The following is a 14,359-nucleotide window of genomic DNA, read 5'->3' as shown; positions in this document are numbered from 1 at the left end:
GATCCCTCCTTGCACTGCCACTCCGTCGTAGTGCGGGGCACTGAGTGCCGCAGGCCCCTCCGCACCCGTCCCCACCGCCGTCTTCTCCGCCAGGCCGCGTCTCGCCAATTCCTCCTTTACCTCCTCTGCGCTGTTGTAGGTTCGAGTTCCCGTATCCCAGTGGGTCCTCATCTTGGTGAATGGCGTCTGGAAGCGGATGCCCTTCTCCTTCAGGATTCTTTTAGCAGTGTTGTACTCCTTTCTCTTTTGGACCATCTCTGTCGCGTAATCGTGATGGAATGACGGTACTTTATTCCCCAGTTCTATTTTCTTTGTCCATAGCTCTCTCAGGACCCTCTCTTTGGTAGTAAATTCCAGAAAGTTAACAATGATGGGTCTCGGTTGGGCACCGTCTGCTGGCTTCTGTGCAAATGAGCGGTGTGCTCTCTGAATTTGGAAATTAAAATCTGCTGGCAGGTGCAGTTCGCTTTTCAGCAGGTCTTCCACAAACTTGGCCACAGATTCTCCCTCCTCTCCTTCAGTGACTCCATAGATACGTAGGTTGTTTCTCCTCGGCCTGGACTCCAGGTCAGTTAACTTGTCCTGAAGAGCTTTTTGTTCTCTCAGTGATATGACCAGAGCGTCATTAGCTTCCTGTGCCCAACGTTCTAGCTTTTCAATCCGCGACTCAGCCTCGTTGATCTTGCCGGTCTGGAGCTCCTGTTCGGTGACGACTTTCGCAAGTTGTTGATTTATTTCGTCTTTGAAGTCGTCCAAGTCTTTTTCCACGTCGTTCCTCAGTGTTTCTCCAAACATGCAAAGGACTTCTTTTGATTCCATTTTTAAATCCCGTATCTCCTTGCTAATAATTTCTATGTCCGAGCCCTTTTTCGCGTCGTTAGTCACGAGGAGTTCATTTCGCCATCTCCCTCTGTTTCAGAGCAAGCTGGTAGTTCCACCATATTGTCTGTTACCGTGTTTCTGTTTTGGTTGAATCGAGTTTTCCTTCCTATTCCAACGTTCCCCTGATCACTTTGTAGTTAATATGATATCTGCCAATAGTTATTCAAGTTTTCGGGGAGTTTTTACCCTAGACGGTCGAGAGGCCTGGTGTCGCGCAGTCTACCGCTTTATGGCCAAACCAGAAGTCCCTTCCCTCTAGCCTTTTCAAGGGGGAGGTGGCTAGACTCGGCTCTTGTGGGACGAGAAGCAGAAGGCGTGTCCGATCGGGGGGGAAGATGAGATGACATTTTTGTGGGTCAACACAAACTCATCTGCGAGGACAGCAGCCTTGGACAATGACGACACTTTCTGTTCATTCAAGAACATTACCACCTTCTCTGGCAAAGAGTCTTGAAAATCTTCTAAAAGAACAAGCTCACGGAGTGACTCAAAGTCACTTTTTGCCATTATTAGCTGCACACCATTTATCAAAGAGGTTGCTTTTCTCCCATGCAAACTCGACAAAGGTTTGACCACTAGATTTTCTATGGTCCTAAATTTTTGCCGGTAGGGCTCAGGAACAAGCTCATAAGCAGGAAAAATTGCTTCCTTTACAACATCATATTGCAGGCTGTCTTCTAAGAAAAGAGCAGACACCAACTCCTGTGCTTTTCCCACCCGCTTGCATTGGAGAAGGACAGGCCACATGTCTCTTGGCCAATTGAGTGGCGAAGCTATTCGCTCCAAGGCACTGACGTATGAATCAACTTCTGCCTCACGAAATGCTGGCACCAGAAAAATGTTTTTACTGGGGCTGGGCAACGATTAAAAATTTTAATCACAATTAATCGCATGATTTACCTGATCAATCATGATTAATCACGTTGTATACGCAAAAGCCAATAATGAATTTAAAAGAAGTCTTTCATACACTTTAATTTAAATGTTCTGCCATATAAACGAAAGCACCATAACATTTATCGTGCAAACAGTTAACATCAGCACTTTACACAGAAACATTTTTAATGTAAATCTAAAGTTAAAAAAAATGCAAATACAAAATTAAAGCTTATTGCCAATACCAGGGCATTACTGTTATCCTGTTCCTTATGAAAAATAAAAAAAATCTACCTACAAAATCCTGAGCCACAATAATAACAGGCAATTTCTGAGGTAACAGCAGAAACATTTTTCTTTTATCAGGGAGCAGCATAACCAGTCTGCGTTCCCTTGCAAATGTCCCAGTTAGAAAGGGTGAGGCACAAAAACGTTCACTTTTGGGTTTTTCTTCACATGGGACTAGAATGTAAAGTCCACATTTATACTGGAGTTCCTTTGGAGAATCTCACTCAACTCAGTGCAGTTTGTCAGTTCCTGGAACTTGACGGCCAGTTATTTTAAATGTACTGCCATATGAATTAAAGTGCCATAACATTTACTGTGCAAACACACTTTTAACATCAGCATTTTTGAACAATTAGCAGCTAAGAAAAAAAAAAAAAGTGTAAATTTAAACTCAACTTAAGCAATGTTATCAAAGCAATACAAAATTAAAGCTGTAAGCAGCGTTTGCGGGACTGAGCCCACCTGGCCACTGCCTGCCGTGACGTCCGCCACCTGGCCACGAGCCCCCGACACCTGCTGACGCTTCCCAACGCCTGGCGATTCCGCCCGAAACCCGCCGATGCCCCATTACTGACGCCGACGCCTGCTGATGACACATCAAGCACTGACTTGACATTACTGACTTGACATTTAGAAACATTTGATTTCTAAATGTGATTGATTACTGTATCATTTTGTAGATAATAAGCCTTAAAGTTGGCTTTTTGTTTTGTTTTGCGACAGCTCCAATATTCCATTTTTACTGTACAATAACATCAAATTGCTCCATAAGCTCTGGCAATGGTTGGTACAGTTGACCTCAGGACAACCTTGAATATATCTTCTCTTAATATTCTTGAATATTCTCACTTAATGTACCAGCTCCTTCCTGTAGACATGATATGTACAGTTAGTTATTCTTTGTTTGACGCAAGTGTTATATTAATTTCCTACTATCTGTACCGGTACTTCTTGTTAATTTGAAATAAACACTAACAGCATAATGTCAAAACAAAAACCGAACAAGTCAAACAGGAGCAGATCAGAAAACAAGGAGGCTTTGTACTAAAATATGGATAAAATATAAACAGGGAGTTGTCTAATGTCGTCAAGGAAGCCAACATTACGTTACCTGTTGATCAGCATGTTGACTCAGAAAATCCTCAGGCTCCTGCTGCGACATTTCATGTGGGGCGACGGTTGTGACTTCACTGCTGGTCCCGTGAGAAACTCAAATCGGTCCCTCACGTTTGTGTTGCGTGGCATGGGTTAGGACATTGAGAGGCATTATAAGTGTGGTTGTGTGCACCAAATCGGACTCGGCTTCTAGCTCGATAGCCGTGCATAATTTACGCAAACGCAATGCTCTGTTTACATGAACTCACGGAGTCCGACTCCGTGCACGTGCTCATCTCGACTCGATGGATTTATGAGCTTGATGACAAGTGTGTATTTTGTATTGGATTGATGTACTGCAATTCTAGTCATGTGAACAAGCAATTAGCATTCCTAGTTATATGTGGCATGACGAAATACTGTACTACCAAGTTTGTATTGCAGTATCTTCAGTTTATGGGCTAGAGGGTGCTCAAATTGGATTGATTGAAGATGTAGTTTAGGTACAATTTGCTTGTTTTTATCAAAATTTAAGTTGATTGCAGTTCAAGGTGGCACAATCCTATCAGATGTTGTCATTTGGTCACGAAGAACACTGGTATTTGATGATTATTACCATAAGTACCACCATGTTGCAGGCATTGTGGTTACAAGTTTCACTCCAATTTTGATTGTTGTCTGTATGACTAGCAATCCGTTGAGCTGTCTAGGGTTATCATTCAGATAAGGTGTCACAACTTTTAATTGCATGGGAACTTTGGGATCCATGGCAGATGGGCATTGTAAAAAAACGGATCTTGAGTCGGAAGGCTAGCTTGTCCTAATTGTGACTTTAATATGATGATTTTTTTTTGGCTGCCAGATTGAGGAGAAATGAAATGGACATCCAAACCGGGGCCAATAATGGATGAGCTGGATGATGTCACAGTATCAATTTTAAATGGTATGTCATGTGTAGGTATGAAAAAATTTCCATTACTGTGATTTGTCCGCTAAGTAATTAAAATAACTGTATGCTGACACTGATTTCTAAAAGAAGTATTTTACAAATTTGAGACAAAATGTCTAAACTGAATTGCATTTACAATTAATTCTGATAACAGAAATTGGCACTAAACAAACTTGGTTTGACTTGTCAAGTTGAATTAAATTCATTAGTCAAAAAAATGTATGAGTTGTTAAGTTTAAAAGGTTTGTTAATGATTGGACTGTCTTTATAGCTGCCAACATCGATGAAGTCTTGCTCCACACCCTCTGTCGTGATGATTTGAGAGACCTTTTTCCTGGACCAGAACACTTTCTCAGGAGGAAAAGGATTTGGGCCCTTATTAGTGTAGATGTGATTGGTTACCTACTTTGCTCTGAAAACATCTAGCATAACACTTTTTTTTTCTTTTTTCCTAATTGTGTCTATTGTTTCTCTCTTGTTCATAATGTTTTGGATCTGGTTTCCTCTCGGCTGAGAATTCCACCGTACCAGACAAGGCTGCCCCGAATGAAGCCAGGAACTGTGTCTTCACCAGGAGGAACATCTTCAATCTGTCCTCAGACTTCCACTCCTTTGGTGAAAAGCAGCCCAAAGAGGACCCTACAGCTTCCTGCTCCTCCACAATATGTTGTCTATACTAGACATGGGCAAACCCCGGCCCGCTGCGTGTCTCTGTCCGGCCCGCGTGAAGCCAGTCATAACCCCCCAACACCGCACCCCCCGAAATTCTCTCTCTCTCTCTCTCTCTCTCTCTCTCTCTCTCTCTCTCTCTTCACATATATATATATATATATATATATATATGTATATATATATATATATATATATATATATATATATACATATATATATATATATATAAATAAATATATATTTTTATATATATATATATATATATATATATATATATATATATATATATATACATATATATATATATATACATGTATATATATATATATATATATATATATATATACATGTATATATGTATATATATATATATATATATATATATATATATATATATATATGTATATATATATATATATATATATATATATATATATGTATATATATATATATATATATATATATATATATATATGTATATATATATATATATATATATATATATATATATGTATATGTATATATATATACATATATACATATATATACGAATGTATGTATTCAACACACAATATCTATCTATCTATATATCTATCTATCTATCACCCGCGAAATAGCGTTTTGACCGTGATCTATCCATATATCACGTTCGACCGCGATGTAGAGGTCTGTCCCAATGGAGTTGCCGTATCGGGCAGTCACTACGCCCAGAACGATTCTGCACCCGGACTAATTCTGTACCTACCTACAACCCCCCCTTCCGTGGCCCGCCGACTCGATGCAGGTCTGTCATGTGGCCCGTTGCTGAAAAACTTTGCCCACCCTCTATACAGACAGTGAGTTGGAGCAAGCTCGTAAGCACTACTTCCAGATGGCCCGCACTGCCAGTGAGGGGAAATGTGTCATGTTCAAAGAGCTGAGATGCAGGCTGGTGAGACACCAGCATGATTTCTATCTTGAGAGCCAGTCAGCAAGGAGAGGTGGTCTTGTACCCTTCTAAGCATGAAGTCACTGCAATGTCTCAAAGACTAGTGGATTATTATCCCATGCTGAAGGATTAAGACAAAACAATGAAACATGTAAGTGATTATATTATTTTGCGCACTTAGATTTTGAAGCGTGTGGTTATTTTTGGCTGATACTTTTTTTTATCTGTGTATGTTCACTTTCCATCTTTATTTGTTCTTTCAATGAGTGAAATTTTATTTACCAAGCGAGCACTTACAAGAATCTTCACAAGAGATTCACCAGAGAGGTGCCACAAGAAGAAAAGGCATCGCATTGACTTCTCAGCAAGTGACCAAGAAGAAGATCATGATGCAGACTCAATTGGTGGATCAACAATTATTTTGTGTCACACACCAGGGCGCAGGTCTGATAATGGCCACACTTCACGTAAGTAGAAACATGTCCATTTTAATAATAATGATAATGTATGAAAGCTAGGCAATGTTATGATAGTTTTGGATATCATGATATATCACAGGCATTTTTACATTTGAATTGTCATTTGATATATTTTGATGCTCCAAACAATTTCATCCATTTGACTGATTTACTGATTTGTCTCCTCCATTTCATCAGCCAAAGATGGTCTGACAGCACAGGCCAGACATTATCAGACCCTGCAGGAGCTGTACAAGAAACCAAAACCCAACCAAGATGCTGTCTCCCAAATTCTTGACCTGCAGTTTCAAGCAAGAAGATCCTTCATTGATAGTGATGTTCTGAAAGAACAGGACAAGGCCAACAAAGATCCTGGATGCATATCCATGTGTCAAGGATCTTTATCGTGTAAGTGATTAACTTGTTTTGGTTTATGATGAAAAGCAAGCATTTTTGCAGATTTTAACATTGACTTGCATTATAGGCGATGAATGAGCTGCGGCGCATTCTGGATAAGGGCAACAGAAAATTCATTGATGAACTAAAAAAAGAGATGGGAAGACTTCTGCACCGATGTGTAATTTTATGGTGTTTGGAAAAAAAATGAAGTCATTCCTATTCAGTCGTTCCTATTTTACATTCCTCTATTCTGTATCTGTCTGTAATGTTAATAAAAAAAATAGTCCTCTGTAACGGGTGGAGGTCCCTCCAAACATCGAACATCCCGAGTTCGGCTAGAGAGACGTTGACAAGTTTCGACAGGCGGGTCTGACTTCTGTTGCCATTAGTTGTGTCGAGTTTAGCTTTTAAATCATGTTGATTTAGCTCTTGCTGAGAGATATGTGTTTCCTGTAGATAAGGCATGGCCAAACTACGGCGTGTCTCTGTCCGGCCCGCGTGAAGGCAGTCAAAAATCTAACCTAACTTAGAAATGACACTTGAACCTGCAATGAGTATTTTAGTCGTTCTAAATGAGTCCAACGTTAGAAAAAAAGGAGCGACCCGGACTTCCCACAGTCTCTTTTCTATTAACATGGGAATTCAATTTTAATAATTTGTCAACTAAAAACACCGGTCATACTAGAACATCCCTACCAGCTTTCTTCCCTGTATTCTCTGAATTTAATCAAAGAATCTTTGAAACTCTTGTAGCTTTTCTCTGGCTCGTGTCGCTGCTGATGCGTAGCCCCTCCAGGATCCCTCCTTGCACTGCCACTCCGTCGTAGTGCGGGGCACCGAGTGCCGCAGGCCCCTCCGCACCCGTCGCCACCGCCGTCTTCTCCGCCAGGCCGCGTCTCGCCAATTCCTCCTTTACCTCCTCTGCGCTGTTGTACGTTCGAGTTCCCGTATCCCAGTGGGTCCTCATCTTGGTGAATGGCGTCTGGAACCAGATGCCCTTCTCCTTCAGGATTCTTTTAGCAGTGTTGTACTCCTTTCTCTTTTGGACCATCTCTGTCGCGTAATCGTGATGGAATGACGGTACTTTATTCCCCAGTTCTATTTTCTTTGTCCATAGCTCTCTCAGGACCCTCTCTTTGGTAGTAAATTCCAGAAAGTTAACAATGATGGGTCTCGGTTGGGCACCGTCTGCTGGCTTCTGTGCAAATGAGCGGTGTGCTCTCTGAATTTGGAAATTAAAATCTGCTGGCAGGTGCAGTTCGCTTTTCAGCAGGTCTTCCACAAACTTGGCCACAGATTCTCCCTCCTCTCCTTCAGTGACTCCATAGATACGTAGGCTGTTTCTCTTCGGCCTGGACTCCAGGTCAGTTAACTTGTCCTGAAGAGCTTTTTGTTCTCTCAGTGATATGACCAGAGCGTCATTAGCTTCCTGTGCCCAACGTTCTAGTTTTTCAATCCGCGACTCTGCCTCGTTGATCTTGCCGGTCTGGAGCTCCTGTTCAGTGACGACTTTCGCAAGTTGTTGATTTATTTCGTCTTTGAAGTCGTCCAAGTCTTTTTCCACGTCGTTCCTCAGTGTTTCTCCAAACATGCAAAGGACTTCTTTTGATTCCATTTTTAAATCCTGTATCTCCTTGCTAATAATTTTTATGTCCGAGCCCTTTTCCGCGTCGTTAGTCACGAGGAGTTCGTTTCGCCATCTCCCTCTGTTTCAGAGCAAGCTGGTAGTTCGGCCATATTGTCTGTTACTGTGTTTCTCTTTTGGTTGAATCAAGTTTTCCTTCCCATTCCAACGTTCCCCTGATCACTTTGTAGTTAATATGATATCTGACAATAGTTATTCAAGTTTTCGGGGAGTTTTTACCCTAGACGGTCGAGAGCCCTGGTGTCGCGCAGTCTACCGCTTTATGGCCAAACCAGAAGTCCCTTCCCTCTAGCCTTTTCAAGGGGGAGGTGGCTAGACTTGGCTCTTGTGGGACGAGAAGCAGAAGGCCTGTCCGATCGGGGGGTAAGATGAGATGACATTTTTGTGGGTCAACACAAACTCATCTGCGAGGACAGCCGCCTTGGACAATGACGACACTTTCTGTTCATTCAAGAACATTACCACCTTCTCTGGCAAAGAGTCTTTAAAATCTTCTAAAAGAACGAGCTCACGGAGTGACTCAAAGTCATTTTTGACATCATTAGCTGCACACCATTTATCAAAGAGGTTGCTTTTCTCCCATGCAAACTCGACAAAGGTTTGACCACTAGATTTTCTATGGTTCCTAAATTTTTGCCGGTAGGGCTCAGGAACAAGCTCATAAGCAGGAAAAATTGCTTCCTTTCCAACATCATATTGCAGGCTGTCTTCTAAGAAAAGAGCAGACACCAACTCCTGTGCTTTTCCCACCCGCTTGCATTGGAGAAGGACAGGCCACATGTCTCTTGGCCAGTTGAGTGGCGAAGCTATTCGCTCCAAGGCACTGAAGTATGAATTCTGTACCTACCTACAACCCCCCCTTCCGTGGCCCGCCGACTCGATGCAGGTCTGTCATGTGGCCCGTTGCTAAAAAAGTTTGCCCACTCTCTATACAGACAGTGAGTTGGAGCAAGCTCGTAAGCACTACTTCCAGATGGCCCGCACTGCCAGTGAGGGGAAATGTGTCATGTTCAAAGAGCTGAGATGCAGGCTGGTGAGAAACACTGTCACCAGCATGATTTCTATGTTGAGAGCCAGTCAGCAAGGAGAGGGGGTCTGGTACCCTTCTGAGCATGAAGTCACTGCAATGGCTAAAAGACTAGTGGAGTATTATCCCATGCTGAAGGATTAAGACAAAATAATGAAACATGTAAGTGATTATATTATTTTGCGCACTTAGATTTTGAAGCATGTGGTTATTTTTGGCTGATACTTTTTTTTATCTGTGCATGTTCACTTTCCATCTTTATTTAAATAAACCTATATGCTCTTGACTCCAAGTGCAAAACATCACAAATGGACAGTTCTGTATTCAAGTCATATATATATGTACAAAGTGAGGAGCATGGGGGGGGGGGGGGAAATTTTATTTACCACAGGCGAGCACTTACAAGAATCTTCACAAGAGATTCGCCAGAGAGGGGCCACAAGAAGAAAAGGCATCACATTGACTTCTCAGCAAGTGACCAAGAAGAAGATCATGATGCAGACTCAATTGGTGGATCAACAATTATTTTGTGTCACACACCAGGGCGCAGTTCTGATAATGGCCACACTTCACGTAAGTAGAAACATGTCCATTTTAATAATAATGATAATGTATGAAAGCCAGGCAATGTTATGATAGTTTTGGATATCATGATATATCACAGGCATTTTTACATTTGAATTGTCATTTGATATATTTTGATGCTCCAAACAATTTCATCCATTTGACTGATTTACTGATTTGTCTCCTCCATTTCATCAGCCAAAGATGGTCTGACAGCACAGGCCAGACATTATCAGACCCTGCAGGAGCTGTACAAGAAACCAAAACCCAACCAAGATACTGTCTCCCAAATTCTTGACCTGCAGTTTCAAGCAAGAAGATCCTTCATTGATAGTGATGTTCTGAAAGAACAGGACAAGGCCAACAAAGATCCTGAATGCATATCCATGTGTCAAGGATCTTTATCGTGTAAGTGATTAACTTGTTTTGGTTTATGATGAAAAGCAAGCATTTTTGCAGATTTTAACACTGACTTGCATTATAGGCGATGAATGAGCTGCGGCGCATTCTGGATAAGGGCAACAGAAAATTCATTGATGAACTAAAAAAAGAGATGGGAAGACTTCTGCACCAATGTGTAATTTTATGGTGTTTGGAAAAAAAATGAAGTGATGAAGCCACGCATAACGCTGGATGTAGGTGAGTCATTTTGCTGTGTCTCTAATTGACTGTGTAGCTGTTTCCTGGGACATAGGATGGTTTATGTTGCGCTGAATGAATAGATGCAGAATGGTAATACTCTTCATGCTGAAAAAATAAGATTTTTTTTGTGATCAACACAAACCTAATAAGACTCATTTTTAGGAAGACTAACTTTGAACTCAAAGTTGATTTCTTCTATTCCAGTGGAATATTCCATCGCGCTGCTCAGGGCACTCCCCACACTCTTTCCTTCACCAAGTCCACCACCGAAGAAGCTGGGACATGCCAGTGAGGCACTGCTTCATGTCATTCAGGTGACAGCTTGTTCGCATTTTCTCACATTCAAAACTTCATAGTTCCATGCATGGATGTGGCGTTTCCTTCTTCTTTTTCTTTAGCCAACTGAAGATCCCACAATGTACTCGCAGAAGAGGTCTTTCTGCACCCCTGTGTTGCTGTTTGATGGGACCCGCTGTCTCATCTGTCTTGGAGCCACGGAAGACTTGAGTGACGGTCTGCTTCATCTGATGGGTTACTACTATGCCCTGCACCTCACATATCCAAAAGTGTGTGGCAACCCTTCTCTCTGTCATTCAGACAGAAGTGCTACAGGACACTATCCATGAGTGAGACACCACAGCCTCATACAAAAAAGACCATGGCAGAATGGAAAGATTTTATTGGGGAGTAGAGCTGTGTACTAGGCATAGGTAGTCATACACTCCCCTGGTAGTTGTAACTTGAGGGTGGGTGGGAGTCTGTTGGAACAAACATGTTATCAGTGGTGATAGGAACACAACACTATATGCTGTCCCCATACTGTTTTTGTTTTTTTTGTGTAACTGAGTGTCAGGGAATCTGAATCAATGTTCAATAATGATGACGGTGAATATTGTAACAACAAAACATTACTTGCGTTCTAGAAATGATTGCTTGAGATTGTTTTAAGATGCAATGCCTTAGTGACGTTTTTATTACAAGGCAGTGAAGGCACTGTCAGCAATTTAAGTGAATAAATAGTTGTTGACAATATTAATTCTGTTTGCTGAATTATTTTTTTTTGGGGGGGAGTGGGCGTAGGGGGGGTGGATGCTTTGTCTCATTTTGAGAAAAAAAAAGCTAATATTGTGAACACTTAAATTAAGAAGAATTGCACTGTTAGTAGGTCTGGTTTTAAGATCTTTTCATTCAAATTAAGAAAGAAGCAAACGTGAAAAAAGAATTGAGAAGCTAGTATCAAGTTTATTTGACTTAGTACAGTCCTTGGAATGAGTGCTTTACTGTTTATTTCAAGAGTTTTTCCATTCTTCAAATGCCTAGATATATCGTCTTATTTTAAGAAATCTTACCAAGTCTAAATATCTTACTGCATTGGCAGATAATTAGACTTGTTTCTAGCCTGTTCTTTCTCAATTTAAGTGTTTATTTCTTAGATATATTTTGCAGTGTGTGGATACCGAGGGGAGCTCTAGAATTGACTCATTCAACCGACCAAGGATCCAATCAGCAGCGGCGTCACAGGCCCTCCTCCTTCTTTGTTCTCTCTCTCACTTTGACTTCGGCACTGGACAGCCAGGTTTGTGGAGGGAAGGTTGGAACAAGGTAAGGACGGGGTACCCCATACATTCATGTACGTAGAGTCACTAAGTCTTAAACTCACCAGGTTTGTATCGCTTATCGATAGCCCTAATGCCACACAAGTCTATGAGGGTCAAAGGTCAACTTTGTCCTAGGGACATGGGACCACTTTCAGGTTCATCAGGATCCCCCTGGACACACCCACGCCAAATTTGGGGCTTCTAGCCCATGAGGAACCCCGAAACCCTCACTCTAATTCCAGCCTTATCGCTAAACCCTAATGCAGTGCAAGTCTATGAAGGTCAAAGCTCAACTTTGTCCGAGAGACATCAAGTGTTTTTTCATGAATCATTCATAAATGTTAAGAGTTTGCTTTGTGGAGAATTCACAATAAAAATACATTGACACTGTGAAGATGGACTCAAGCACTATTATTGAACTATACTGTATTTTTTGAGTGATGTGAAGCTTTTGACAAGCGCTGCGCAAAGGAGGCCCATTTGTTTTTGTTTTTTTGAAGGGGGCCCAAAATTCCTGGCGGTGCCCCTGAGCGGGCATCTCCAGCACCAAGGCAGTGGAGCTGCCGGCCACGAGAGAAGAATTAACCAGTCCATTGAAACCATTTGTTTGGTCTAGTGAGTGGCAACAGTCCTTTCAGGATCTTAAGTGCCTTAAGTGTCTGCTCCAAATTTTTCCTCATTGGCTTGAAGCCCCAAATCTAGCGTGGGCGCTTCTTGGGGGCTCCTGATGAAAAAGCAAGTGGCCCCATGTCTCTAGGACAAAGTTGAAAATTCACCCCATAGACTTGCATTGAATTAGGGTTAACAATAAGGCTGAAACTAGGGTTAGGGTTAGGGTTAACTGAAATTCGGGTTAGGGTTTCGGGGTTCCTCAAGGACTAGAAGCCCCAAATTTGGCGTGGGCGCTTCTTGGGGGCTCCTGATGAAAAAGCAAGTGGCCCCATGTCTCTAGGACAAAGTTGAAAATTCACCCCATAGACTTGCATTGAATTAGGGTTAACAATAAGGCTGAAACTAGGGTTAGGGTTAGGGTTAGCTGAAATTAGGGTTAGGGTTTCGGGGTTCCTCAAGGACTAGAAGTCCCAAATTTGGCGTGGGTGCTTCTTGGGGGCTCCTGATGAAAAAGCAAGTGGCCCCATATCTGTAGGACAAAGCTGAAATTTCACCCCATAGACTTGTATGGCATTAGGGTTAGGGTCCAAGAGTACACATACACATTTTCTTTTGCTTTATTGATTTAAGCTCATCGTCTCCAGCTGCAAAGGTACAGAAACCTTTCTGTGTTTTGATGTCGTGTGTGAGAAAACATCACTTTTTTCTGTAAACTTGTGTTATCATTGTCCTTCATTGAAAATGACACAATCTTTCATCTCATTGTTCAGATGCCGAACACCAAAGCATTCCGTCGCTCTCTGGCCATGAAACGACGCCTGGAGCAAAAACAGGATTGGACACCTTTTCCACCTCGGAAGGACTTTGAACGTCGTGAGTACTTCCACGTTCATGATTTCATGTTCTGCCTGTGTTGTTATGTTGTATTCCAAATAAATCTTACAAAAACATATTTAGATTTTTCTTTTTTGTCAATTTACACAGGGCTCGGTACTGGTCAGCGACCTGGGTGCGAAGATGGCCCGTTTTGCTCCTGACTGACAAAACAGTGCAAGTTCGTTCTTAAGGCCCAGCAACCAGACAAGAAGGTATGGGTCGTGATTTTGTCAAGCCACGAGTTTCTTTATGTTTTTGTTCTGGTGGTGGGAGACTCACATCTCTGTCCACTTGTGGATGGTTTTGTGTTCTCTCCCCGGGCAACAACCTTGAACACGGGCTTGTAACAGACTCCGCCCAGGATTTTGCTGCGCTACTGGCAACTGTGTTGGACCGCTGGCCCAAGGTTTGTTTATCTGCTGTGACAAACAAATTTGAACACATGAATGTCATCGCCACTTTGTTTTATCAATATCAAGTAATTCCATGATCCATAGTTCAATAACAAGAATATTCATGAATTTATTTTGCATTTTTATGTTTGTTTGGGTTTGTTTTTTTTTATACAACTATTTTGTAGGTGTTTGTGCTTGACTTTCCACCTCGCCTGACTGTCAAGACAGAACTACAAACAGCGCTACGTCAAGTATATCATCGTGTTGCTGCACGCATGGGTGTGTAAAATACATATTTTTGTTGTATTTTTTTCTCTTCAGTGACACTGTGCTAACAGATATTTCTTAGAATTGTGTGATTACATAATTGATTATGTGACACTTCTTCCAGGTTTAACATTTGTGTATATGGCCAATCACCTCCCCCTTCGTCAGCTGTACATGGTGGTGTTA

Source organism: Nelusetta ayraudi, unplaced genomic scaffold (genome assembly GCF_046127955.1).
Source record: "Nelusetta ayraudi isolate G7.1 ecotype Tasmania unplaced genomic scaffold, CSIRO-AGI_Nayr_v1 ptg000064l, whole genome shotgun sequence".
NCBI lineage: Eukaryota > Metazoa > Chordata > Actinopteri > Tetraodontiformes > Monacanthidae > Nelusetta > Nelusetta ayraudi.
This window is presented reverse-complemented; position numbering follows the sequence as displayed.